At 44.4% G+C, this 27013-nt stretch overlaps 1 protein-coding gene and 1 pseudogene across 1 annotated transcript in view; both read right to left on the bottom strand.

Annotated features, from left to right (window-relative positions):
* LOC112868649 (procathepsin L-like) overlaps window positions 1-17800 on the bottom strand; it is a 130006-nt gene extending 112206 nt beyond the window's left edge. Inside the window, exon 1 of the mRNA XM_086685152.1 lies at window positions 17736-17800. The gene's annotated coding sequence lies outside the window, so the exon portion shown is untranslated. The remainder of the gene's footprint in view (window positions 1-17735) is intronic.
* Window positions 15511-25973, bottom strand: LOC112868645 (procathepsin L-like; annotated as a pseudogene).
* Between the last annotated feature and the right edge of the window lie 1040 nt (window positions 25974-27013).

Below are 27013 nucleotides of genomic sequence, written 5' to 3'. Positions count from 1 at the left end.
ATAATAAGCCAGGCTTTATAGATAGATACACTGTCCTTCCAAATGCCAGACGCTCAGGAGAAGCTGGGTGGCACTGAGGACCTCCGACTCACAATCACCTTGTCTTCCACTGTGCACGTCTTCAAGAGACAAAGGAATCCACAAGCAGCACCATAACTAGTTGTCTTAGAAATGTTTACATGGCTATCGTGGATGAGGATTCCAGGCTTCTCTGTCACGTGGAAGGAAGGACAGGGATGGGAAGTTCAGGCGGGAACATGAACACTCTTATGAAGTAAAACCTGCTCCTCCCATTCTCCATCCCAGAGTCTATGGAATAGAGATGCACTGACCCTTGTGTTTCATGACAGGGCCATGGTCTGACATGTATATGACTCCAGGTTTCCTACTAACGCTGGAATCTGTGAGCGCATTTCAAGAGCAGCCAGAATCACTGGTCTTCCCAAAGGGAGGCCCTGCCTGCGGAACACAGGATGAGTTTTACAGTGTCAGGGGACGGGATCCATGTGGGTACGAAATATTTCATGGGCAGGGCCTGTGGGGCTTTCCCTGCATTTCTATGCACAGCACAGAACAAATGCTTCTAGACAAGCCAAACAGCAATAAACCTCAAAAACAAACGTGGTCACTAGTCTTGTGAAATGGAGAAGAAATAGGACCATGGGACGATTTTTTCTTTTTTTTTCAATATATGGAGTTTATTGTCAAATTGGTTTCCATACAACACCCAATGCTCATCCCAAACGGTGCCCTCCTCAGTACCCATCACCCACCCTCCCCTCCCTCCCACCCCCCATCAACCCTCAGTTTGTTCTCAGTTTTTAAGAGTCTCTTATGCTTTGGCTCTCTCCCACTCTAACCTCTTTTTTTTTTCCTTCCCCTCCCCCATGGGTTTCTGCTAAATTTCTCAGGATCCACATAAGAGTGAAAACATATGGTATCTGTCTTTCTCTGTATGGCTTATTTCACTTAGCATCACACTCTCCAGTTCCATCCACATTGCTACAAAGGGCCATATTTCATTCTTTCTCATTGCCACGTAGTACTCCATTGTGTGTATAAACCACAATTTCTTTATCCATTCATCAGTTGATGGACATTTAGGCTCTTTCCATCATTTGGCTATTGTTGAGAGTGCTGCTATAAACGTTGGGGTACAAGTGCCCCTATGCCTCAGTACTCCTGTATCCCTTGGGTAAATTCCTAGCAGTGCTATTGCTGGGTCATGGGGTAGGTCTATTTTTAATTTTCTGAGGAACCTCCACACTGTTTTCCAGAGTGGCTGCACCAGTTTGCATTTCCACCAACAGTGCAAGAGGGTTCCCTTTTCTCCACATCCTCTCCAGCATCTATAGTCTCCTGATTTGTTCATTTTGGCCACTCTGACTGGCATGAAGTGATATCTGAGTGTGGTTTTGATTTGTATTTCCCTGATGAGGAGCGATGTTGAGCATCTTTTCATGTGCTTGTTGGCCATCCGGATGTCTTCTTTAGAGAAGTGTCTATTCATTGCTCTACAGTTTTTTTAGATTCTATATTGTTTATTTCTGCTCTGATCTTTATTATTTCTCTTCTTCTGCTGGATTTAGGCTGTGTTTGCTGTTCTGCTTCTATTTCCTTTAGGTGTCCTGTTAGATTTTGTATTTGGGATTTTTCCTGTTTCTTGAGATAAACCTGGATTGCAATGTATTTTCCTCTCAGGACTGCCTTCGCTGCATCCCAAAGCGTTTGGATTGTTGTATTTTCATTTTCATTTGTTTCCATATATTTTTAATTTCTTCTCTAATTGCCTGGTTGACCCATTCATTCTTTAGTAGGGTGTTCTTGAACCTCCATGCTTTTGGAGGCTTTCCAGACTTTTTCCTGTGGTTGATTTCAAGCTTCATAGCATTGTGGTCTGAAAGTATGCATGGTATGATTTCAATTCTTATATACTTATGAAGGGCTGTTTTGTGACCCACGATTTTTTTCTAAGATTAAGTTATTCAATTGAAAAAATGTCCATAATTTTGAGACTCTGACTTCCCCAGATTTCAGATTTCTTTCTTTTAAATGCTTGTTTTCTTTCTTTTTCTCTTGGTAGCCAATACAATGTTTAAAACTATTTTACCATGACAAGCAACTGTGCTGGGAAGCTGTTGCTGTTTCTAAGTGGTCTTACTCTGTGTAACAGAGTGTCAGTCTCCATGTTCTTTGTGAAATTCACACAGTGTGGGAACCTCGGGCACACAGTAGGGCTGCTCAGGTTCTGGAGTCAGCAAATGAGAAGCTCATCTATGTTAAAAACAGTCTCAAACTACACACTTTGGGAACAGAGGTAGTAAAGCTTATTTTTATTTATTTTAAGGACAGTATCTTGTCAAAACGATGAATGGAAGCTAATCCAGCTGGAAGTCCACATTTGTCCAGTTTATGGGGCATAAGTTAGATGTCACCAGGAGGAACAATCAGATATGGCCACAAATCAGAACATTCTACAAGATAACCAGTTTTGCATGTTGGCCCTGGGGCTGGGTATTCTCTACACAGAAGGGTCTTTGGTGGCTTCCTTGCTATGTACAGCCCTTGTTGACTGATAAGGTCCCCCAGTCCTTTCCCAATGGGAGGCCAGGCAGGGCCCCAGTGGACAGCCGGCTCCCAGGAGCAGAGACATAAGGAAGCTGGAGAAGTGGGGACCTGGTCTGGGTGGCAGGGAGCCTCACAGGGAGAAGAGCCCAGAGCACTAGTGAAGTTGTGTCTCCAGCAAGCAGAGCCTGCAGATGATCTCAGCCCCTCAAACCAGATTAAAGAGGCAGACCCCCACAGACTGGCTAATATTGTTGCAATTCAACGAGCATTCAAATGAGTCAGCAAGTGAGAAAACTCCACGTGTCTGAAGATTCTAAAGTTTACGTTTCAATAAAAAATATCTAACTCGATAGAGGTCTTCCAGATTTGAAAAAAATTCTTAACACTTCACCCATAATGAGTTTTGAAGCTGAAGGTTTTCTAAGCTAATAATAACTATAATATTGACCAACATTTTTGTCTCTCATGATGGTGGGAAGATTGAACTTTCTTTCCATTCCTGCTAAAATGTGATATTATAAAAGTTGTTATATGTTGTAAAAAATTATTACAAGGTATGTCAACAGTTCATTAATAAATTCATATTTTTCTAGGAAAAGTTCTCAGGATGCTCTTTCCATCCCCTTGAATATGGCAAACAGGTACTCATGGATGAATCAGTGAGTCTCAAGGTTCTTGCCCAGGAGATCAACTTTTTAGGGCCAGAAAATCCTTTACCTCATGAAAAACAGACACACATACACACACAATAACGCAAACACACACACACATATACATATAGACACACACATATATACACATATGCACTTACACATATGTACACATACAGTTACATATATGCTCACATGCATATATATATACTTACGCACACACACATGTGCACGTATGCATACACACTTTCACAGTATACAAATATACATGTACACTCATAACACACACATGCACACACACACTACTTTACCATATAAATACTTAGCACAGGAGAATAACTGGCCCCCAAGTGTGGGCAGACAGCCTGACAATTAGTCTGAATTGTAATAATTGAAGGTAAAATTCTGTTTAAAATCTTAAACCATTTGTTTCAGGTCACAGAGAGAATGGCTTAATCAAACCCTCCGAAAGTCTCTTTAGTTGTAAATTCCATGATTTCAGGGGGACAAGGCACATTATCCTCCCCAGAGCTGGCCTAAGTACCCTCTCTGTGCCCCTGACAGGAGTCCCGAAGGGTGGAGTCACACCCTCAGGCACCCGGCCAGGCCCCCTCACCAAACATCAGCCCCAAGAGGGAGGGCACATCACAGTCCCACCTCGGGGGAACCTCTGCTGTAGAAACCTGTGCAACTTCTTTCCTGCCCCTCCTCTCTACACCTACACTCTTCTTCATTCTTTAGGAGCAAAGACTTGGCCCTATGAGCAATAGTCACAACCAGCAAGCATCTGAGGCTGGGGTTCTGGAAGGTTAGCAACTGTCCCCTGGGTCATTTCCTGCTCCTACCACACAAATTCCCAGAAGTGCCCATGACAGGGCACTGATCACTCCTTAAAATCCCTTCCAGGTTCTCCTCCATGGCCCTCCCTCCTCCAGGATGTTCAGTGGGGACCTGCACTCCCGTCCCGGTCCTGGTCTGTGTCTAGAAGCTGCTGAGTTCCAGGCTTGAGGTGGTGGAGGCCCCAGCTTCTCAGCAGCACAGGGCCTTTGGTTGCAAAGATGAAGTCTGATCTTACTCTCAGGTGGCCATCCAAAATATAGCTCCAATCCCTGAAAATAACACCCCAGGACCAACTTTTCAGGCACTGTTGACTTGAGCCTGGTGACCCCCCTGGGTGACCAGGAACATGGGCGAACCTGTCTCTGTGCCCTCTAGTGAGCCAGGGGCTGGCACTCACGATACCTGCTCAGCCATGGTCTGGAGACAATGAGTATGATAACCATGCACCTAACAAAGAGTTTGGCTCAATTAAGTCCTCAAAAATCCAAAGTCCGGACAAGACTGTGATGCCACCCCACATATAGATTCAAACTGGGGGAAAAAATGGAAAAACAAAAGAAAAAAGTCAAACAAAATTTTTAATTCTTCCTCCTCTGATACCACTTTAGATGTTTCCCTAAAGTAACAAATCTCAAATTCTTACAAAGTGCATTGGATCATGTTTTCTATCTCAGCCCTTTTTGGGAGCCCAGCTTCTCTGCATACTCTGAACACAGTGGGTAATTTTGCATATTCCTCTGCAAGCTTTTCTCTCACCTGGTTATTTTTAACTTTCAGCTTGATGGTTTCTTTTTTACTTTGTTTTTAAGAAATTGTGGTAAGAGAGACAAACCTCAAAATTAGTCGTTTTAGCACATTTACCTGCGGGGTGCAGGGGCAGCCAATCCTGTGCACCCTCAGCACCAGCCTTCTCCAGAACGTTTCTCATCTTGCAAACCTGGAAACTACTCCTCACAAAGGCAGTCATTTTCAGCCTCAGGTCTCCCAACCTCCCTCAGGTTTTACAGCCTGCCTGCCATCTAGCGGCTGCTTGCGCAGGTACAGCCAGGCCGGCCCTTGGTGTTGGAGGGGCTCTCCCAGGGTCACGCCATCCAGGTTTAGTGACAGCCCCGTGGACTCTGGACGTTGATGAGTCTCATTTGGCTGCAGGGGCTGAGCCATGTTCTGGTTTCTTCCTCCTGCAGGGGGTGGAGCCAGCTACGCATGGTGGGACTTCACCAGACAGTTCCCACCTCACCTGATTTCAGGAACAGAACACCCTGAAGGCCCCCCTGGCCTCTCCCCCGAGGCCTTTCCCAGGATGGGGCAGTGAGCGCAGTGGTCCTTAAGCCCTTCGGATTTGGGTTATATGCCTCGCTGTTTTACTTTAACATTCCCGGAGCCCAGGCAGCCCCACATCCTGATGTACACGTGCCAGTCCCGGCACCTGCATCTGAGAAAAGTAGACAGACTCTTGCCATCCTTTGCTTTTCTTTGCCCAGAGCTCTTCTGGTCCGTTCCCTGTTAAGAGAACTCTCCCCGTGGGGAAGATGGCTCCTTTCCCAGCACCGCCCCGGGGCCCTGGGGCCCTGGGGCCAGGCCACCAGGGAACTCCATCTCCCCACCCCTTGATGTTTATGCAGGCCCACTCCAGAACCCACGCTGGGCCAGTCAGAACCTTCTGTGGAGCTCTGCACACAGAGAAAGACAGAGACAACCCTGACTTCTGGGTTCGGGCAGTGTGGTCCCACATCCCTGTATGTGAGGGTCTCTTTGAAGCAAGAGAGAGAGCCATCGCCATTCAGGAGGATGTTGCCATGAGAAAAGAGCATCCACTCTCCTAAGGAAGGGACGTCCCGAAAGGTGGACCCCATGGGCGTCCTCTCCCAGGCGTGCCTGTCATTGGGCTTCTACTTAGGGTCGGCTAATGGGGGGCACTGCACGGGCTGGGGGAGATTAGGCTCACGTGTTTCCTCCCCCATCACTCAGTGCTGCTTCTCTGACTCCAGCTGTGTGTCTGTGACTCTAAATTCTTGAGCGGCTTCACCCCTGGGCTCCAGCTTCCCCAGGAAAGGATTTATCCCTGTGTCTTTCTGCCCCAGGGGAGGTAATGGCTTCCTTCTGTCCCAGCCTCCAGATGCTTCACTGTCTCTTGGGTCTTCCTGTGAATTTTGCCCATGACTCTGCCTTTCATTAATGTCCCCACCAGGACCCTGACTGATGTGGATCAAGCACTACCACTCAGGTCCGAGAGACCATTTTTTGTCAAAGGCAACAATAAGTGCACACAGGAGCTGTCCGTGGTTTTCGGTGCCACTGAGCGTCCCAGTGAGAAAGGTCTTCCTTTATGGAATCCCCTCCAGGGCTTTCGGTCGCTCTAGGAGCAGGTCTCGGTTTGTGGCCTGAAGTCCATCCCGGCTAATCTCCCCTGTTGAGAAAGCAGGACTGAGCAACTGCACGTACCAGATGTCAGCCCCGTGGTTGGCGGTTCACGCAATATTTCTATCAATGGCAGCAATAGTGCTTTTCCGTTACGGGAAGGATATTAACGATCCACTTTTCAAGTCCACGTCTGTTAGTAAATGGAAATAATGGATCAATTTTGAAATATCACATGAACATTTATGGTGAGACCTGTGAGGTTAGCTGGAAACACGATTTGGGTCCCTTGCATCTGTACCTAGAGCCTGGGGGCCCCAGGAGTGGTGCCCATGGACCCACGGCCCCATTACTAGCGCGCCTGCCTGTCTCTCCTCCATTTTCCTGAGGGCAGAGCTAGTCTGTCTGCCTCAGGGCTGGGACTTGGGCGGTGAGAGGAGGTTCCCCATAAGTGCACTGGGGGAGGGACCCGGGGAGCTGAGATACAGCTGTAGTTAACACCTTAGGTTTGCAGGGAATAGTAACACACATTGCAAAGTCCTGAAGAATTGACCATTTCCCCCGGGCTGCCTGACTTTCACAGTCGGTGAGCCAAACACAAAGTGAGCCCTTGCATAAGAGCAAAGATTTCAGACTGAGGACAAGCCCAATGGGAAAATTCAAGGCAGGAAAGAAAAAAGCAGGAACAGTTACACTTAAGTGAATAGGTCTCTCTCATTATACAAGTAGGACACTTGGCCAATAGAAATGTAAAGAAGAAATGACGCAACCCTCAGTGGCAACGTGGTCCCCGTCGCAGTGTGCTTCTCTGCAGACTCTTAGTCCAAGTGGCGAAGGCTCTCGGGTTTCCCGAGAAGGGGTCTGTCCAATCCCCGTGGCGTCAGACCTGTGTCCTGGACAAGCACCGTCAGGGATGGACTGTCTCAGTGGCACCATGGCCTCCGGCTTCCTAGGAGCAGACCAGATTTGCCAAATGAAAGGCATTCCGGCACCTCCTGCAGGAATTTTTTGTTGGGAGGATAAAAGATTGGGACAGAGTTGGACACAGTATTACAACAATAATGATTTCATGTGGAGACATTAAAATTACAGAGGGAAGGGGCGCCTGGGTGGCGCAGTCGGTTAAGCGTCTGACTTCAGCCAGGTCATGATCTCGCGGTCCGTGAGTTCGAGCCCCGCGTCAGGCTCTGGGCTGATGGCTCAGAGCCTGGAGCCTGTTTCCGATTCTGTGTCTCCCTCTCTCTCTGCCCCTCCCCCGTTCATGCTCTGTCTCTCTCTGTCCCAAAAATAAATAAACGTTGAAAAAAAAAAAGAATTTAATAAAAAATTACAGAGGGAAAACATTAATTTTTGCTAACTGCTGGCCCCTAGTGGCCTGATGGAGAAGCCCCTTTGCAAGCTGGGCAGAAGACCCTCCCTTGTGCTCCTCTCTGGGGACAGGGCAGCAGCCCTCTGCAAGAGGCCTAAATACCCAACTTGTCCAGTGACATCTCTTCAAGTGTGAATGGTGGCAGCAAATCCAGTTTTCCTCCTCCCTCCCTCACCCATGTGCACAGCACTGCCAGGCCCTGGGTTTCAGCCTCTGCCTTCGTCACAGGCACATTATGTCTCTGAGCCCCGGGTTACTTCTCCCTGAAGGGGGTTTATCACACAAGCTCACCAAGTCCAGAGAATCCGGTGAGATGACACAAGTGTGGCACCTGGACCAGGTCAGCAGCCTCCCCGGGAGACCCGCTGCATCTCTGTGCTGATTGCAGCTGGGGTGGCTCCTGGGTCCAAAGGGCACATCCTCCTGACAGAACCTTCTGTCACCAGGCCCCAAGTCCCAAGTCTCCCTAAACAGTGGCTGAAGGATGCTGCCACACACAGTGACCCTTGTGGATAATCCCGCCACCCTGAGCCGCATTTTATCAAGAATCTACTTGCAGATACTTCAAGTTAGGGAAAATCGATGAGAAGGAAGATGAATGGAGACACGACTTCTGAGGGGTGAGGGGTGAGTAGCAAATAACACTTCTCCCTCCCCAGGAACCATGTGTCACTTGATGTGTGGCTGGTTCAGGGTAACTCCTGGGCCCCTGGGGCATAATCTTCATTATCTATGAGGACCTATGCAATTTCCAGGTAACAGATCTAAATAGATTTCTTTGTCTCTCTCTCTCTCTCTCTCTCTCTCTCTCTCTCTCTGTCTCTCTCTCTGTCTATCCTTATCTCTCTGTCACCAATCTCTTTGTCTCTGTCTCTCTCAGTCTCTCTCTCTCTCTCTCTCTCTCTCTCTCTGTCTCTCACTCAGGTACACAAGTTCTCATCCTATCCTGCCTCCCCTGTGGTTCAGACTGGAATAAATTTAACCCCACAGCAGGGAGCTGGCTCCCTCTAGGGGGAACAGCAGGAATTGTGAGGGAACTTGACCTACAACTAGAAGCACTGGCCAGGTCCGTATTCAGAGTCTGAGCCTAATCATTAAATCAGGAAAACTGCTGCCCTCAGAGAAGATGTAACCCATCCTACATTTATAAATCAAATCAAAACTACAGAAGAAAATGGAAAATGCATGTATGAGATTGCCTTTATGCTGAAGTCATCACTAGGCACTGGCAAAAGAACCAGATGCTTCATGAACTGCCAGCTGTGTTGCAAGGGCAGCCCGCTTGGCCCCTCCAGGCTTCAGTGAAATTGTGGAGAGATACCCTGTAGGCTCTCATGTGGACATCTATGAGGTGTCACATGTACTGTATTTTGTCCAGTGCTCTGCACACACTTGGTGCTCAGAAAGTAGTAGCAATACGTATGAGCAACATTGTAGACATCAATCCAATTTGGTATTATTTCTTCCCAAAGTCGCAATTCTTCTGTGTTCACAAAAAATAAGTGGAAAGGGCATGTTAACCTCAGTAAACTGTCCCCCGTTCCCGACAAATTCAACCCAGATGTGCTTTCTCATGGAGAGAGGGATCACATAGAAACATCATCTATAATACCATCATTTTTGATGTGGCTACAGATATGACACTATGTGATATCGTGTACACAAGTCATTTTGAGTCATAAATTGAAATCAATACTAGGCTATATTCTTATTTTCCCAGATGTAATTCCCTTGCTCCGTGTGATTCAGCAGAAACAACATCCCAATGACACAATTTCCACATGCTCATCTCAGGTGGCTCTCCCTGAGGAAGGACAGGCAACCCTCAGTTTTGGGTGTGAATCCACACATAACTGTCTGCTGACAGTAGAGGAATGTAGCAAAACTTGTCTACAATGAGGCTCCGTGTGAGTGGACAATCCCAACTTGAAACCTCATTACAGAGCATTCATTCCAAGAGAATCAACTTTGAGATGCATAGGAACGGGATTCCACAGGAACCCAACTGCCCTGGTCTTTGCTCTCCAGTCACTGGGTGTGCTTAGATTCCAAGAAGAAAGCCTAAGAGGAGGTACCATCCTGCGCCCAATGTTGGTCTGTGCAATCTGGAAGCTATGCTCATCCAAACTCGTTGTGTCTTCAAGGACTGAACCCTTCCCAGCCCCCCAAGTAGCTCCCCAAGTAGAACACAACACCATCTGCAATTTGACATTTGTGATTTGCACTTTTGGATATTTGACCGTGATTTCTGTGAGGCCTGTCCTTACTATTGCTGGGACATCTGCAAGTTCAGGCCAGGAAGGGGGTAGACACAGGACCCACAGCCAGGCTGACCATACCTAAGGTCACCAAGGTATGGGGACCCAGGTGACATGAGCCAAGCAACCAAAACAAAGCCAGCACTCCTCCTAGACTGTGACAGGAGACAGCACAAAGCAAGCACGGAGTTGAGAGACAGGAACCAAGAATGAGGCACCTACCTATTGGCTTGGATGACAGGGTGAGGGCAGGAACATGGTGGAGTTGGCAGAGGAGAGTCTGGGCCAGTGTTTTCTGAGGAATCTTCTCAGCAGCCCACACTTGACAGATCCCTCTAGGGTGGTTTTCCCAGACCGCAAGGGGCCCAACAATTGCAGTTTGATTCCAGCCTGGAGGTTCTGTGAGGGTCACAGCTACTGGAGGAAGGGTTCTCAGTGCTTATCCTGAACACAGGTGACAGAAGGTGTGTTACAAAAAAAGCAACGCCCTTAGCAGATTTTAAATTTTGCTCCAGGTTCAGAACTCCTGCCTGGTCTGTGATTTTTGTGATAAGAACTTTTAAGAGCTACTCCCTTAGGAACTTTCAAATATGCAATAGAGTGTAATGAACTGTGGTCCCATCCTGTACAGTACATCCTGGGACTTACTTATTTTACACCTGGAAGTGGTAATCTGGTCAGCGATGTTACCCATGTCTTATTCTGTCGCTGCCCTTATGAAAATCAGGTCAGCATGCTGTTGCAGTGTCCGCGTGCCATCCCAGCACTCCAGGATGCACAGGTGTCTGCAGGCACTTCATAGTGACTGTGCACGGGCCCCCATACCTGCCAATTTCACTACAACCCTCATGCCCTGGGCCCCAGCATTTATACACTGCAACACATTATATTCCACTATAGATATTCCCTTTGATGTCTTTGGTATGTCACAGGGAGGCCATTCCATTCACATTTAACATAATCTGTGCAGGTACTTGTCACCTATGGACTCCTCCCCCTGCCCAGTGCTCTGTAGAACTTGACGCTGTCCTTATTCTAGCTTCTCATCCGCAAATTCCAATAGGTTCAGACACAAAGCCCTGCAGGGGAGGGAAAGGGCTGGGGGAGCCTGCCAGTAATTCCCCTGAATTGTGACCCAGTCAGCGCAGAGGCTGAAGATGTTCTCTTGTGACACAGTCACTCATTCCCAGAGCTGCCCACCAGGCAGGAAGAAATGGGGTCACTGGATGTCTCCCTGATGCCATGTAGTGTTACAGATAAGCCCTTGACCCCAGAAGCAAATCTGCCTCCCACCCCTCTAATTTAACCTTCAAAGCCTGCCCTTTCCCCTTCCCTTTAAGTCAGTCCCTGGTTCTCCCTCTCCTGCAGGGGAAGCATCTGAACTGCAGTCACCATGTCCTGTGACCAACACCGTCCATTAGGAGTATCTCATCAAGTGGAATAGAACATTCTCCACCTAGTTTGTAACACACAGCTTACTAACATACCGAATCTTTTGAGGGCACTGGTGTCCTCTTCGGTGACAGGGGAAAGGCAGAAACCTAATTCTGGCTATAATTGTACCACCAGGTGCCGGGGGACACTGTGCAATAATTGACTTGTGGCCCTTTCTGTTTTGTGTGCTGTTGATCTTGGCACCGTGACTTTGGCCAGCACTTCTGTCTGGTGTGAAGGATTGAGGGGATCCCCTCCGCCTGAGCCCCTCTGGTCCTTGCACTCTGAAGACCCTAGAGGCATGGTAGCCATGGCACACTGCTGAAGCCCCAGAGAACTTCCAGAAGCCTCTCTGACCCAAGGCTGGCTTGCTCCTGGGCAGCTGAGGGAGGGCACGTCTGTGCCCCACCCAGCACTGCCCTCCACTGACTCCAGCTTACTCATTCAAATGACCTTGAAGGCAGTGCTGGTGAAAAGCTGCTCAGTCTAAAGGGAGACAAACTTAGAAAACACAACCATTCTGAAAACTCCCAAGATGCACTTTGGAACTTTTCACAAGTTTAAAAAATATACATAACTTTGAAAAGTACACAAGCTTCTAATATCTGAAGTTCACACATCAGCCAGCTCTTCCTGGTTTCCCTCACATCGGCACCTGCACATGTTCTCAGAGTCTTGGTCTGAACTCCCAGGACAGTGTGGACAGCAGGCTGAGCAAGCCTGGCATGGTGAAGCAAGATGACAGTCACAAGGAGTCCTTTCTAAGGGATGTTCAGAGACCGACTGTGGCAGACTGCATGTTCCAAAGACGGCCCCAGCCTTGTCTTCACCCCACACGCCCCTCTGCTCAGTGACCTTGGCTCTCCCCATCATGAGGTAGGGCCTCAGCCCGTCTCCGGGTCCCTGGGCCATCCCTGGTGACAGGCTCCAAATACCTGCAGGAGCAGAGTCTCACCAAGGACCAAGGTCAGGCCATAGGAGTCTGGAGCTCCTTGTGAGCGTCCTGGCACACCTGTTGTTGGGACTTGAACTCAGAGACGCCTTCAAACTGTGGGAGCCCAAGCAATGGGGAGGGCTGGGCAAGCGCTCTGGTCACCAGCCCAGGATGAATGCCCCGCCCACACCTACATCTAGGACATCCCACCAGTGGGCTTGCGTGGACACCAGCCATTCCCAAGCAACAGGGAGTTCCAGCTCTTGGAGAGACTTCCAGGAAGAACCATGCCCCTGAGCCCAGGTGGGAAACGGGAGAGACGATTTTTGACAAAATCACAGAGCTGCGAGGATTCCAAGAGTGTGTTTACATTACCAGTCTCTCCACTGCTTCCCCAGTCGTTCCCCCCTGTCCTAAAACCCTCGTGTGGACCCAGCCTCATCTCCCCACATCCTCACCTCATTCTCTTTCCATGTTCTCTAGATACACTGTCTCTTTTCTCCAGGGTTCTGAGTCCGAGCCTCTGCTCAGACACCCCTCTTTTCTCCTGTCCCCCTGACTGGCTCCTCTGGGTTCTCATCAGACATCTCTTCCTCCTGCCTTCTGAGCTACCTCCTCCCCTTCTGAGCTACCTCCTCCCCCTCCCAGGACCTGCTCCTCCTGGCAGTTGGGGATGTGCCTTCCACCAAGTGATGGCTGAGACCCAGCAGGTGCTGCATCAGTTCTGGTTGTTCCAATACAGTTTCCCCCTGGCAGAAGGGATTCTGCTGGGGAGTCCCCACCTCTCCTGTGACTGCCCCTGACAGCACTGTCAGGAAGCCCACAGAATTTCCCTGCCACACCACATTTGTCATTTTAGGTTAAACAGTTGGAAATGTAAGCGTCTAGGAGGGAAGTCTCATGGAGGGTCCTTCTGGCATGACAAGTGGCCCAGTCCAAAGGGACTTGTCTCAAGGTGCTGGAGGTCTTGTGGGCTGAGACCTGCTGTCTTCCACCTCATGTGCTCATGACCGGTTACGGGGTCTATTAACTACAACTTACATCTTCTCCTCATGCTTTCTGAGCGGGAACATGAGTCAACCTGCAGAGAGAAAATGGAACTATGTGCTTCTTTAGCCTGCGAACAGTAGGCAGAATGTCTTCTTTTAATCAATTCCGGGCTTGAGTAGCTGGGTGTAAATGAGGCCTCAGATGATCACTTTGGATGTCCTCACTTGTCTGCCACCTCTGAGGCCCCAGCTCTATTTTTGAAGCTGGCCTCGTGTCTGGGGTTTACCCTTAACCCTTGTGGACCCAAGATACACATTCCTACAACCCACTGCATCCGGTTCTTCCTCACCCGCAAAGAGGTTACATGATCTTCTCTGGCATTTGGGGAAGATGCACCTGAAACTGACCGTGACATCTGTCCTGTACTTGGGTGGGTTGTAACCATTTGGGATCAAATGACCATGATCTTTAAGGCACTATTCTACCTTGGAAATTCAATGTATGTATTTCACTTTTCTAACATGTCAAGTTTTTCCTCATTGAAAGAATGTACCTTTGTCCTTACAGATCATTGTTCATATTTTGCTCTATTCAAGCATTGGGACAGACACAGCCAAAGGGCAGCTGCCATGACATGTGCCTATTGACAACTACAAGAACCAGAAACCATCCAGCATTCTCCTAGTGGGCCACTGGCACATTCAGTCACTGGCACATTGGTTCCTAGACACCAATAGCATTTTTAACTCTATGAAAATTTAATTAATTAAAAACTTACCCTACTTCCACTTTGAAATGTCTTTATTTTAAAAGGAAAAACTTCATACATCATTTTAAAATATGCGGTTTTGGAGCACCTGCATGTTCCAGATGGTTGAGCGTCCAGCTCTTCATTTTGGCTCAGGTCATGATCTCAGGGTCCTGGGATCGAGCCCCATGTCCATTGGGTTTCACACTCATCAGGGAGCCTGCTTGAGGATTCTTTCCTCTCCCTCTCCCTCTGCCCATCCCCTTGCACATACACACTCTCTCTAAAATAAATAAATCTTTCAAAATAAGTAAATAAAAATAAAAGATGAATTTTACAAGTTATTTGATAAGTTCATACAAAGCTATTTACAGCAATAATGAGAGAGTTGGGAACATTACCGGCATAAACTGTCACAAAATCAATTCACAACTTGGATCTTCAACCGTTCAAGTATTTTATCTCACACAGTAAGTCTGGTCACTGTTAAGATAAAATCCTCTTCAGCAAATTCTGTCCCGAGTCAAGCCTTTTCTTACACTATCATCTCACACTGTAGGAAAGCAGGCCCTGGTTCCACAGGGGTTGTCCCGGTCCTTGACCATCAGTATGTAGCGGATGATGTACCCCAGCTAAAAGAACACAGGGTTTGACATTTTACTCAAACAATCAAACACATTTATCTTCATGAACAATAGTACCTGTTACTGAGCAGTGCACCACAGGCCAACACAGATTCAGGAAGAATCAGGAGAGGCCATTCTTGTTCATGGTTGGGTTTTAACCCTGCACAGAATTCTATCCCAAAACCTTTAATGGACTGCAACATGAGCAGGAAAAGGAAACTCTTGGGGCCAGATATGTTTCCAAAATAAGAAAAAAATTTCCATTTCCAATTTAGAAATATAATGGTATCATAATTATATCAATACCCTAGAAAGACTGAGACAGTATCCTTTTTTATAATTTTTTTAAATGTCCATTAATTTTTGAGAGAGACAGAGCACAAACAGGGAAGGGACAGAGAGAGAGGGAGACCCAGAATCCGAAGCAGGCTCCAGGCTCTGTGCTGTCCGCACAGAGCCCAAAGAAAGGCTCAAACTCACAAACTGTGAGATTCTGTTCCAAGCTGAAGTTGAATGCTTAACAGACTGAGCCACCCAGGCACCCTGAGTCAGTATCTTAATGTTATCATGAGATAAAAATGTCTGTGTTCCCCCTAAGTGAGGTAAACACTGCTGGGATTTCAGAATTGTGCTCAAAGGGTTTGAGGATCTGCATCCAAGCACTGATTTATAAAGGGAAATCTTTTCAGTTTCAAAGAGAAGTATTTTTGGCATTTTATACCTGTTCTTGACAACCTAAGATTTTTTGTTATCCAATTGTTCTCCTTCAAAGCCATAGCCAACCACCAGAACACTGTGATTCAGGTTTTCACTGCTGCTCTTTGGATCATAGTAGATACCTGGAAAAGGAAAATTCAATGTTGGGTTGAGAACACCCCAGATACACGTGATAGTAACTCAACCTATCAACCATAGTATGGGAAACATTTCAAAACTTGTTAAAATGACACAAAGGCAGATAATATTTAAAAGACATCTTTTTTGACTATGCTAATAATTTAGGTTCTCATCTAATACTGGAATAAATACAAAGTGGTGCACTCTCGTTTTTAAACAAGTGGATAAGGGCACCTGGGTGACTCAGTTGGTTAAGCATCTGTCTCTTAGTCTCTGTTCAGATCACGATCTCACTGTTCATGAGATCCAGCCCCACATCAGGCTCTGTACTAACAATGTGGAGCCTGCTTAGGATTCTCTCTCTCCCTCTCTTTCTCTGCCTCTCACATGCTCATGATCTCTCTCTCTCTCTCTCTTTCTCTCAAAAATAAATGAATAAACATTTTTAAAAAGTTAAAAAAAATAGATACATCTGGGTGGCTCAGTTGATTAAGCCTCTGACTCTTGATTTCAGCTCAGGTTATGATGTCATGGTTCGTGAGTTCGAGCCCCACATCAGCCTCTGCACTGACAGTGTGGAGCCTGCTTGGATTCTCTTTCTCGCTCCCTCTATCTCTGTTCCTCCCACACTTGTGCTGTCTCTTTCTCAAAATAAATAAATTAATTTAACAAATTTAAAAATAAACAACTAGACAAGAGGCATAAACAACCATTTGTGAAAATCTTCTCATTCTACTTTGAGGATGTCAGCCTAAGGAAGAGCACAGAACACAAAATTACTTGAGCCAAGGGCTTTGTTCCAATTTTTTGTAGTAAAATCATTCAGAAAATTTGAAATATGCAATAATTTGTAAAATGGAAAGTAAGGTAAGGTATACTGATAGAATTATGTCATCTTTAAGTATACTTATGAAGTGCTGAAAATATGGGGAATATAGATCCAGTCATGTCAATGGATACATCAGGCACAAATATTACATGTACAGAATGAACAATTGTGTTAAATCCAAACCCAGAAAAATTCTACATTAAATTCTACATACCAAAGAGTCAATCTTGTCATATATCATGGTGGTTTTCCCACTTCTCTGCCCACATTTCTACATAGATAAATGTTTACCTTTTTTCTAGAACTAGAAAGAATATAAGGTTGCATCGATAGCAACAGAGATGGGCCCCACACTTGCCTCTGTGATCATAATCTCCCAGCCCATAGACTCCCAGGAGACAGTCACATCAGCAGCTGAATATTCTGGATTGTGTGAAAGGCAGGATTCATCCTTTCAAAGGGAAAGGGAAAGAGACCTGATCACTATGATCCACCTCCAGGGGAAAATGAGTGCAAGACAGTTTGTAGCTGAATGGTTTTCAATTCAAGTTGGGTATTAAGAATCCCGGGACCTGAAATGCTATTGGTTGTTTTGAAATGAACAGTAGAAGGTGTCTATTTAAATAAGAAATTCATGGTCTACCTGCCCTGAGAAATTTTTCATTCTGGAGAAATCTGTACTATATATAAGACAGCATGTATATCACCACATAGCAGAGATGTAGGAACAGTAATATGGTAATATGAGCAGAGAACTGTGCAAGGCTAACAAATTTTAATGACAGTTCTGAAAGTTTGCAGATACTAAGACTACAATCTAAAATGAGAATATTAAATATGATATCTCTGCTTCCTGAAAATGCTCAACTTTGATAGGAAGATCAGGAGCTCTGTTTACCCGTGCAGGATAAGGATAGGACCTGTCTGAGCCCAGGACTCCATTCTCCTTAACATACTGGAAGACACAAACCACTAGGCCACCACTGAAGCCTCCATTACCTTTAGACAGAGAGCAGTCCACCAGGTTCTGCTCACTCAGAGAAACAAGTTTACCAGTTTTCCGGAACATCTGTCCTTCAAGGGCACCAGTTGCACTAAAAACCCAACATAAGCCACAAACCTAATTATAAAGCTCTCAGTCAACAAAACAAATAGCAAGATTTGAGAGCATCCCATACATCTGAAACTCTGTTAAAACATAGCAAACTGCACATTGTTTCTCAGCCTACCATAGCAAGGACATTGATTCCTTTTGCCTTTATTCTTGAGAGGAACCTGCTAAATATTGTCACACCTGATCCTTCACGGGAGTTACATAGCCTTTCTCTCTCCAGTCCACAGATGAAGGGAACTCAGCAAAGAGAGATGCTCAAAATGCTTTCCCCTTCTTGTGCTTCTGGATTTGAGGGCCATTCGTCACATGCCTGAATTCTTCATTGGTCTTCAAGAAAAAGGAAATAGAATGTTAACAAGCAGGAGATTTTTTTTTGGTATAGTACCAGGGAGATGAAGCACAAATGGTCAGCAATTCATGCCACAATCACCATGTCACCAATGTCACTCATTGCCATCATGAAGCTATGTTTCCCTTGGTCATATTCCTGATTGTGCTGTTCAATCATTTTTTTATTTCTCTCACTCACTCCTCTCCACCCTTTTTCATCCTGCAGAAAAACAAATAACCTATCATCTTTATTTCTTCTTGTGTGTGTGTGCTAAAGATCCTAATTTTATTTTATATTTTAATTATCTTTTATATAATTCCAAGTTAGTTAACCTGCAGTGTAATAATGATTTCAGGAATACAATTTAGTGATTCATCACTTACATATAACACTCAGTGCTCATCCCAACAAGTGCCATCCTTAATGCCCTGAACCCATTTTGCCCATCCCCACCCTTAACACCCCACCAACAACCCTCAGTTTGTTCCCTGTATTTAAGAGGCTCTTATGGTTTGTCTCCCTCTCAGTTTTTATCTTATTTTTGCTTCCCTTCCCCTATGTTCATGTTTTTATTTATTAAATTACACATATAAGTGAAATCATATATTTGTCTTTCTCTGACTGACTTATTTTGCGTGGCGTAATTCACTCCAGTTCCATCCATGTTGTTGCAAATGGCAAGATTTCATTTTTTTGATCCCCAAGTAATATATTCCAGTGTGTGTGTGTGTGTGTGTGTGTGTGTGTGTGTGTATACATACATACACACACACACATATATATATATATATATATATATACCACTTATTCTTTATCCATTCATCTGTCGATGGACTTTTGGGCTCTTTCCATGCTTTGGCTGTTGTCAATAGTGCTGCTATAAACATTGGGGTGCATGTGCCCTTTCAAATCAGCACTCCTGTATCATTTGGGTAAATGCCTAGTAGTGCAATTGCTAGATGGTAGGGTAGTTCTATTTTTAATTTTTTAAGGAACCTCCATACTGTTTTCCAGAGTGGCTGCACCACTTTGCATTCCTACCAGCAGTGAAAAAGTGTTCCTCGTTCTCTGTCTCTTCACCAACATCTGTTGTTGCCTGAGTTGTTAGTTTTAGCATTTCTGACTGGTGTGAGATGGTATCTCATTGGGGTTTTGATATGTATTTCCCTGATGATGAGTGATGTTGAGCATTTTTTTCATGTGTCTGTTAGCCATCTGGATGTCTTCTTTGGAGAAGTGTCTATTCATGTGTTTTGCCCATTTCTTCACTGGATTAGTTGTTTTTTGAGTGTTGAGCTTGATAAATTCTTTATAGATTTTGCATACTAACCCTTTATCTGATATGTCATTTGCAAATATCTGTCAGTTACCTTTTAGTTTTATTGATTGTTTCCTATGCTGTGCAGAAGTTTTTTATCTTGATGAGGTCTCAATAGTTCATTTTTGTTTTTATTTCCCTTGCCTTCAGAGACATGTTGAGTAAGAAGTTGCTGTGGCCAAGGTCCAAGAAGTTTTTGCCTGTTTTCTCCTCGAGGATTTTGATGGCTTCCTGTCTTACATTTAGATCTTTCATCCATTTTGAGTTTATTTTTGTGTAGCATGTAAAAAAGTGGTCCAGGTGCATTCTTCTGCATTTCGCTGTCCACTTTTCCCAACACCATTTGCTGAAGAGTCTGTCTTTATTTTATTGGATATTCTTTCCTGCTTTGTCAAAGATTAGTTGGTCATGTTTGTGGGTCCATTTCTGGGTTCTTTATTCTGTTCCACTGGTCTATGTGTCTGTTTTTGTTCCAGTACCATACTACTGTCTTGATTTGTATTTTAGCTTTAGTTTTGTATTATAGCTTGAAGTCCAGAACTGTGATGCCTCTGGCTTTGGTTTTCTTTTTAAACATTACTTTGGCTATTAGGGGTCTTTTCTGGTTCTGTACAAATTTTGGAATTGTTTATTCTAGCTCTGTGAAGAATGCTGGCATTATTTTGATAGGGATCCCATTGAATATGTAGATTGCTTTGGGCAGTATCGACATTTTAACAATATTTGTTCTTCCAATCCACAAGCATGGAATGCTTTTCCATTAGTTTGTGTCTTCTTCAATTTATTTCATAAGCTTTGTATGGTTTTCATTGTATAGATTTTTTACCTCTTTGGTTAGGTTTATTCCTAGGTATTTTATGGGTTTCAGTACAATTGTAAATGGCATCAATTCCTGATTTCTCGTTCTGTTTCTTTATTATTGGTGTATAGAAATGCAACCAATTTCTGTACATTGATTTTATATCTTGTGACTTTGCTGAATTCATGTATCAGCTCCAGCAGTTTCTTGGTGGAGTCTTTTGGGTTTTCCATGTAGAGTATCATGTCTTCTGCAAAGAGTGAGCGTTCAACTTCCCCCTTGCCAATTTGGATGCCTTTTATTTCTTCTTGTTGTCTGAGGCTAGGACTTCCAACACTCTGTTGAAGAACAGTGGTGAGAGTGAATGTCCCTTGTCGTGTTCTTGACCATTAAGGGAAAAGCTCTCGGTGTTTCCAAATTGAGGATGATATTAGCTGTGAGTTTTTTGTATATGGCCTTTAAGATATTGACCTATGTTCCTTCTATCCTTACTTTCTTGAGGGTTTATCAAGAAACAATGCTGTGTTTTGTCAAGTGTTTTCTCTGCATCAATGAGAGGATCAGGTGGTTCTTATCCTTTCTTTCATTAATGTGGTATGTTACATTGATTGATTTGCAGATACTGAACCAGCCCTGCATCCCAGGGATAAATCCCACTTGATCGTGGTGAATAAATCTTTTAATGTATTGTTGGAACTGGTTTGCTAGTATCTTGTTGAGAATTTTTGCAACCATGTTCATCAGGGAAATTGGTCTGTAGTTCTTCTTTTCAGTGGGGTCTTTGTCTGGTTTTGGAATCAAGGTACTGTTGGCCTCCTAGAACAAGTTTGGAAGTTTTCTTTCTATTTCTATTTTTTTGAGCAGCTTCAAAAGAATAGGTGTTGACTCTCTTTAAATGTTTGGTAGTATTTCCCTGGAAAGCCATCCTGCCCTGGACTCTTATTTGTTGGGAGATTTTTGATTACTGACTCAGTTTCTTTATTGGTTGTGGATCTGTTCAAATTTTCTATTTCTTCCTGTTTCAGTTTGGTAGTTTATATGTTTCTAGGAAGTTGTCCATTTCTTCCAGTTTGCCCAATTTGTTGGCATATAATTGCTCATAAGATTCTCTTATTATTGTTTGTATTTCTGCAGTGTTGGTTGTGATCTCTCCTCTTTGATTCATGATTTTATTTATTTGGGCCCTTCTCTTTTTCTTTTTGATCAATCTGGCTACAGGTTTACAGTTTTGTTAATTCTTTCAAAGAACCAGCTCCTAGTTTCATTGATCTGTTCTACTGTTTTGTTTTGTTTTGTTTTGTTTTGTTTTTTTATATCATGGCTTTCTGCTCTAATCTTCACTAATTTCCCTTCTTCTGCTGGTTTTGGGCTTTATTTTCTGTTCTTTTTCAATCTGTTTTAGGTGTAAGGTTAAGTTGTATATCTGAGACCTTTCTTCCTTCTTTAGGAAGGCCTGGATTGCTATATACTTCCCTCTTATGACTGACTTTGCTGCATTTCAGAGGTTTTGAGGTGTCATGTTTCATTTTCATTGGTTTCCATATACTTTTAAATTTCCTCTTTAATTTCTTGGTTAACCCATTCATTCTTTAGTAAGGTATTCTTTGATCTCCAAGTATTCTTGGTCTTTCCAAATTGTTTCTTGTGGTTGATCTTGAGTTTCATAGCATTGAGATCTGAAAATATGCAAGTCATGATATCAATCTTTTTGTACTTGTTGAGGGCTGATTTCTGAGGCAGTATGTGATCTATTCTGGAGAATGTTCCATGAGAACTCGAGAAGAATGTGTATTCTGCTGCTTTAGAATGAAACATTCTGAATGAATCTGTTAAGTCTATCCGGTCTAGTGTGTCATTCAAAGTCATTGTTTCCTTATTAATTTTCTGCTTACATGATCTGTCTATTGCTATAATTGGGGTGTGGAAGTCCCCAACTATTATGGTATTATTATCAATGAGTTGCTTTATGTTTGTGATTAATTGATTTATATATTGGGTGCTTTCATGTTGGGTGCATAAATATTTACAATTGTTAGATCTTCTTAGTGGATAGACCCCTTAAATATATTATAATGCCCTTCTTTATCTCTTGTCACAGTCTTTATTTTAAAATCTAGTTTGTCTTATATAAGTATGGCTGCTCCAGCTTTCTTTTGACAACCATTAGCATGATAGATGGCTCTCCATCCTCTTACTTTCAATCTTATAGTTTCTTCAGGTCTAAAATGAGTGTCTTGGTCTCAACCTATCGATGGGTCTTGTTTTCTTATCCATTCTGATGTTTTATGTCTTTTGATTGAAGCATTTAGTCCATTTACATTTAGAGTGAGTATTGAAAGATATGAATTTAGTTCCACTATATTGCCTGTAGAGTTGGTGTTTCTGGTAATGTTCTCTGGTCTTTTCTAGTCTTTGTTGCTTTTGGTCTTTGATGTTTTATCTTTCTCCACTCAGAGTCCTCCTTGAAATTTCTCGCAGGGCTGGTTTAGTGGTCACAAATTCTTTTAGTTTTTGTTTGGGAGACTCTTTATCTCTCCTTCTGTTTTGAATGAGAGCCTTGCTGGTTAAAGAATTCTTGGCTGCATATTTTTCTGATTCATCACGTGTAATATATCTTGCCACTCCTTTCTTGCCTGCCAAGTTTCTGTGGATAAGTCTGCTGTGTACCTGATATGTCTTCCCTTATATGTTAAGGACTTTTTTCCCCTTGCTGCTTTTGTAATTCCTTCCTTGTCTATTTTGTGAATTTGACTATGGTATGTCTTAATGGTGGTGGGTTTTGTTGAATCTAATGAGAGATCTCTGTGCTTCCTGGATTTTGATGTTTGTGTCCTTCCCCAGATTAGGAAAGTTTCCCACTATAATTTTCTCACATATACATTCTGCCCCTTTTTCTCTTTCTTCATCTTCTGGGATTCCTATGATTTGGATGTTATTCCTTTTTATTTATTTATTTTTTTTTTATTTATTATTTTTTTAATTTTTTTTTTTTCAACGTTTATTCATTTTTGGGACAGAGAGAGACAGAGCATGAACGGGGGAGGGGCAGAGAGAGAGGGAGACACAGAATCGGAAACAGGCTCCAGGCTCTGAGCCATCAGCCCAGAGCCCGACGCGGGGCTCGAACTCCCGGACCGCGAGATCGTGACCTGGCTGAAGTCGGACGCCTAACCGACTGCGCCACCCAGGCGCCCCTGTTATTCCTTTTTAATAAGTCACTGAGTTCTCTAATCTTGTATCATGATCTTTTGCCTTTGTTTTCCTCTTATTTTCTGCTTCACCATTCGCCATAATTTTATATTTTTTTAAATGTTTTTACTTATTTTTGAGACAGAGAGAGACAGAGCATGAGCAGGGGAGGAGCAGAGAGAGAGGGAGACACAGAATCTGAAGCAGGCTCCAGGCTCTGAGCTGTCAGCACAGAGGTCAACACAGGGCTTGAACTCACAGACTGTGAGATCATGATCTGAGCTGAAGTTGGATGCTTAACTGACTGAGCCACCCAGGTGCCCCTCCATAATTTTATCTTTTCTATCCCTGATTCACTGCTTTGCTTTGTCAATTATTGCCATCGTTGCACCCATTTGAGATGGTATCTGTTATAGTATTTTTATATTTTATTTCTTTTATCTCTACAAAAAGGGATTCCCTCGTATCTTCTATACCTTTTTCAACCCCAGGTAGTATTCTTATTATTATGGTTCTCAATTCTAGTTCAGAAATCTTGTTGATGAGTCCCTGACTGTCATTTCTTCCTGTTCTTTCTTTTGGGATGAATTCCTTCATTTCATCATTTTGAAGGGATAAAAGGAATTAATAAAGTAAAAAAAAATGAAAAATGAAAAACAAAGCAAAAAAACAAATAAAGAAAGCTAGGTCCTGGCTGTCTTTCAGTCAATTGTTGAAAGAAGCATGAGAGAATAGAGAAAAAAGGGAAAGGAAAGAAAAAAAGGTAAGAAAACATTTAAAAGTTAAAAAAATGTATAATAAAGAAAATGAAATAGAGAAAAAATTTTAAAAATAAAAGATAAAGTAAAAAAAGAAAAAAAATTCTTTGTATATCCAAAAAAGAGAGAGAAAAGAAAACAACTTAAGCAAAAACAGAGGTACATAAAATGAACAAGTAAGGGAACCAGCAAGAGAGAATGACACCTGAATGAAGTTACATCCAGTTTCTCCTAGAACTGAAACTATGAAGCATTCTACAATCCATAACCTTTTAAAAATTTTTTAATGTTTATTTATTTTTGAGAGAGAGACACACACACACACAAAGTGTGAGTGCGGGAGGGGTAGAGAGAGAGAGGGAGACACAGAATCTGAAGCAGGCTCCAGGCTCTGAGCTGTCAGGACAGATACTGACACAGGGCTTGAACACACAGACTATGAGATCATGACCTGAGCCGAAGTTGGACACTTAACCAACTGAGCCACCCAGGTACCCCAACAGTCTGTAATCTAACCAGGTGGAGTGACTTGTGCTGATCTTCTAGAGGGTGTGCTTGGAGGGGTCAGTTAGGCAGGACTTGGTTTAACAGCTCCTTTCTTCACTAGGTGGCGCTGCTTAGCTTACTGGGATGGATCAGTGTGAGTGTGTGCATGCGCATGTGTGAGATAGCTTCACCTAGTTCCCTAGTCTCTGGCACAGGAATTTTGTGTTCTTACCCACCCGCGATTAAGCATCCCTCCTTTGTCTCAGGTCTTTGTCCACTCCCTGTATCTATCTTGTCCATGTCCAAGCTGTCTGACGTCCAGGCGGCACCTCCCTCTAGAGTTTTATCTCAGTTGGGGCTGTGTTTCAAAATCCCCTAATTCAGAGAACACTGTAGTTTGTATCCATGCCAAATCTCTGGGGGAGGGTCTCGCTGAGCAAGGGCCAGGTGCCGCCTTGCCCCAGAAAATTTGTGTGCAGTCATGCAGTGACAGAGGTTCAGAGATTATGACAAACCACAACACACAGCAGGAGCCAGGTTTACTGCAGTCTGGCATCTTTATCCCAATAACCACAAACTTAGCTACCCTCTGTGGTCCACTGGGATCTTTGGCCTCTACCAAATGCACTCCAAGCAGGGGAACCGCTTCTTCCCATGTGGCACACAGATCAGTCAGACCCCACTGCCTGTTCCTAGGGATTTGCCCTGCTTCCTCATCAGAGCACAGCCAGGAACTGAACTCTGAAATTTCACTCTGCTCTCCACTCTTTATAGAATCCTGGTGGTATTGAAACCATCTTCTTTCTCCCTGTAAATGATTTTGGGGAACAGATTTCTTGTTCAGTCCCCTGCGAGTATTTTCACTTTCTCTTTCTCTCCAGCTACTTTCAGGGAGAGTGCTTTTAGTGCATGATCCCGATGTGCAGCACTCTCCCTATTTCTCTTTCTCTCTCTGTTCTCTCTCCATGAAAATGGCTCCCTTCCCTCCAGGGCTTTCCTCTCCCCCACCTGACTTCTCCACACCATGGACCTGCTGAGTTCTGTAGCTCAAGTTATGCAGATTGTTGCACTAATCCTCAGATCAATTTCCTAGGTGTTCAAAATGGTTTGGTGGTGATGTAGCTGCATTTCAGTGATGAGACAATTCAGTGTCCATGCTGTTCTGCCATCTTAAATCCTTCCCTATGATCTTTATTTCTATTTAAAACCAACTCACCTGCTCCAAGTGGATGTGCTCACAGAGGAGGAGAAAACATAGCCAAAGATGGCCTGATGCTTCTGGGATCTGTTCCCCAACAACCACAGAGCAGGACATATGCCCACATTGTGCACAGCCATGGTGCCCTGCTTATTGCCTTGGTAAGAGTGGGTTCAGGAAGCTACTCTCTGCTCTGAACTCCTACCAACATGGAACGTTCTCTGCAGGGGTCCCTCTGGACAGGTTAGATGTTACTCCATATAGCTTCCCGTGTGTTGCCTTCCACTGGGATCAATGTGCATCAGAGCTCTGATTGAGTTGTGGAGCAGCTGAAGCTATTCCCAAGAAAAGGGCAACAAGGAAGAGAGAAGAAGGAAGTTTATCTCAAAACTTAAGAAAGAAAAACACATGAGTTTCTGATTAAACCAAACCATCTAAAAAACCATCCTCTTTTCTTCTGAGATGTTAGAGCCACCACGGTGGAGAACAAACATTGAATATATCCTCTGACGTGTTTGCACAGGGCTGGGGAGGAAGGTTGAGGATGTGGGTTGTGCAGGGGACTTGCCAAACTGTTCCCTGCCCTGAGACCACCGCTGCCTCCAGGGCATGTGGACAGGGACACATGGCACTGCCATCCCACAGTCCAGCTCGAGGGGTGTATCATGGGGCCACTACCTTTTGGCGGCAGTTCCAGATGGCCCCGCCCCTCAGGATTGACCCAGTCACAGGTGCAGGTCCAGGTTAGTTTAGGGTCCCAGGCTATGCATTAAGGCCCTGGTTTTCCCAGGGCCAGCCCCCCCTCCCACCCCACTGTGTGTCTCAATGTGATTGTCTCAGCCTGCCTGTGCACAGAGCCTCTGGGTTCTGCCTAGTGGCAAGTGAAAAGGCTGGGTCTCACTTGCCCAGGGCAAGTGGTATGTGACTCAGTTGACCTGGAAAAGGAAAAGTTGGGGAACTAGAGACTGTGCTTGAGGAGAGGTCCATACCTTCCCTGGGGACCCAGATCAACTAATTACCCCTAATTCATGTGCTGGCAGGTGGTTCATGATTAGAAGTCACTTGGGAGCCCCAAGTAGGTTTCCAGCCTCAGCCTACATGTCCTTTCATCCTAGAGTTTTGGATTAAAATCTCCCTGAGCACTGAGAACACCATAATCTAGTCTAGCAGTTCCTGATTATCTCAGGCAAAGGTGGGTGCAAGTGGAGGAGGCAGAGCCCAGAGACAGATTTATTATCACTATTTCAGGATGGGATGCTTCTGGATTTTGGAAGAATCTGGAGTGTACTGTCAATCCCCAAACAGTTTCCCAAATCCTTAGAAGGAAATGGGCACATGGGAAGGGTGGCCAGGGAAGGTGTGGTAGTCTGTAATTCTTT

The sequence above is a fragment of the Puma concolor genome, chromosome D4 (genome assembly GCF_028749965.1).
Source record: "Puma concolor isolate L17-30 chromosome D4, mPumCon1.1.hap2, whole genome shotgun sequence".
NCBI lineage: Eukaryota > Metazoa > Chordata > Mammalia > Carnivora > Felidae > Puma > Puma concolor.
The sequence above is the reverse complement of the archived record's forward strand: the minus strand, read 5'-3'. Positions and strand labels throughout refer to the sequence as shown.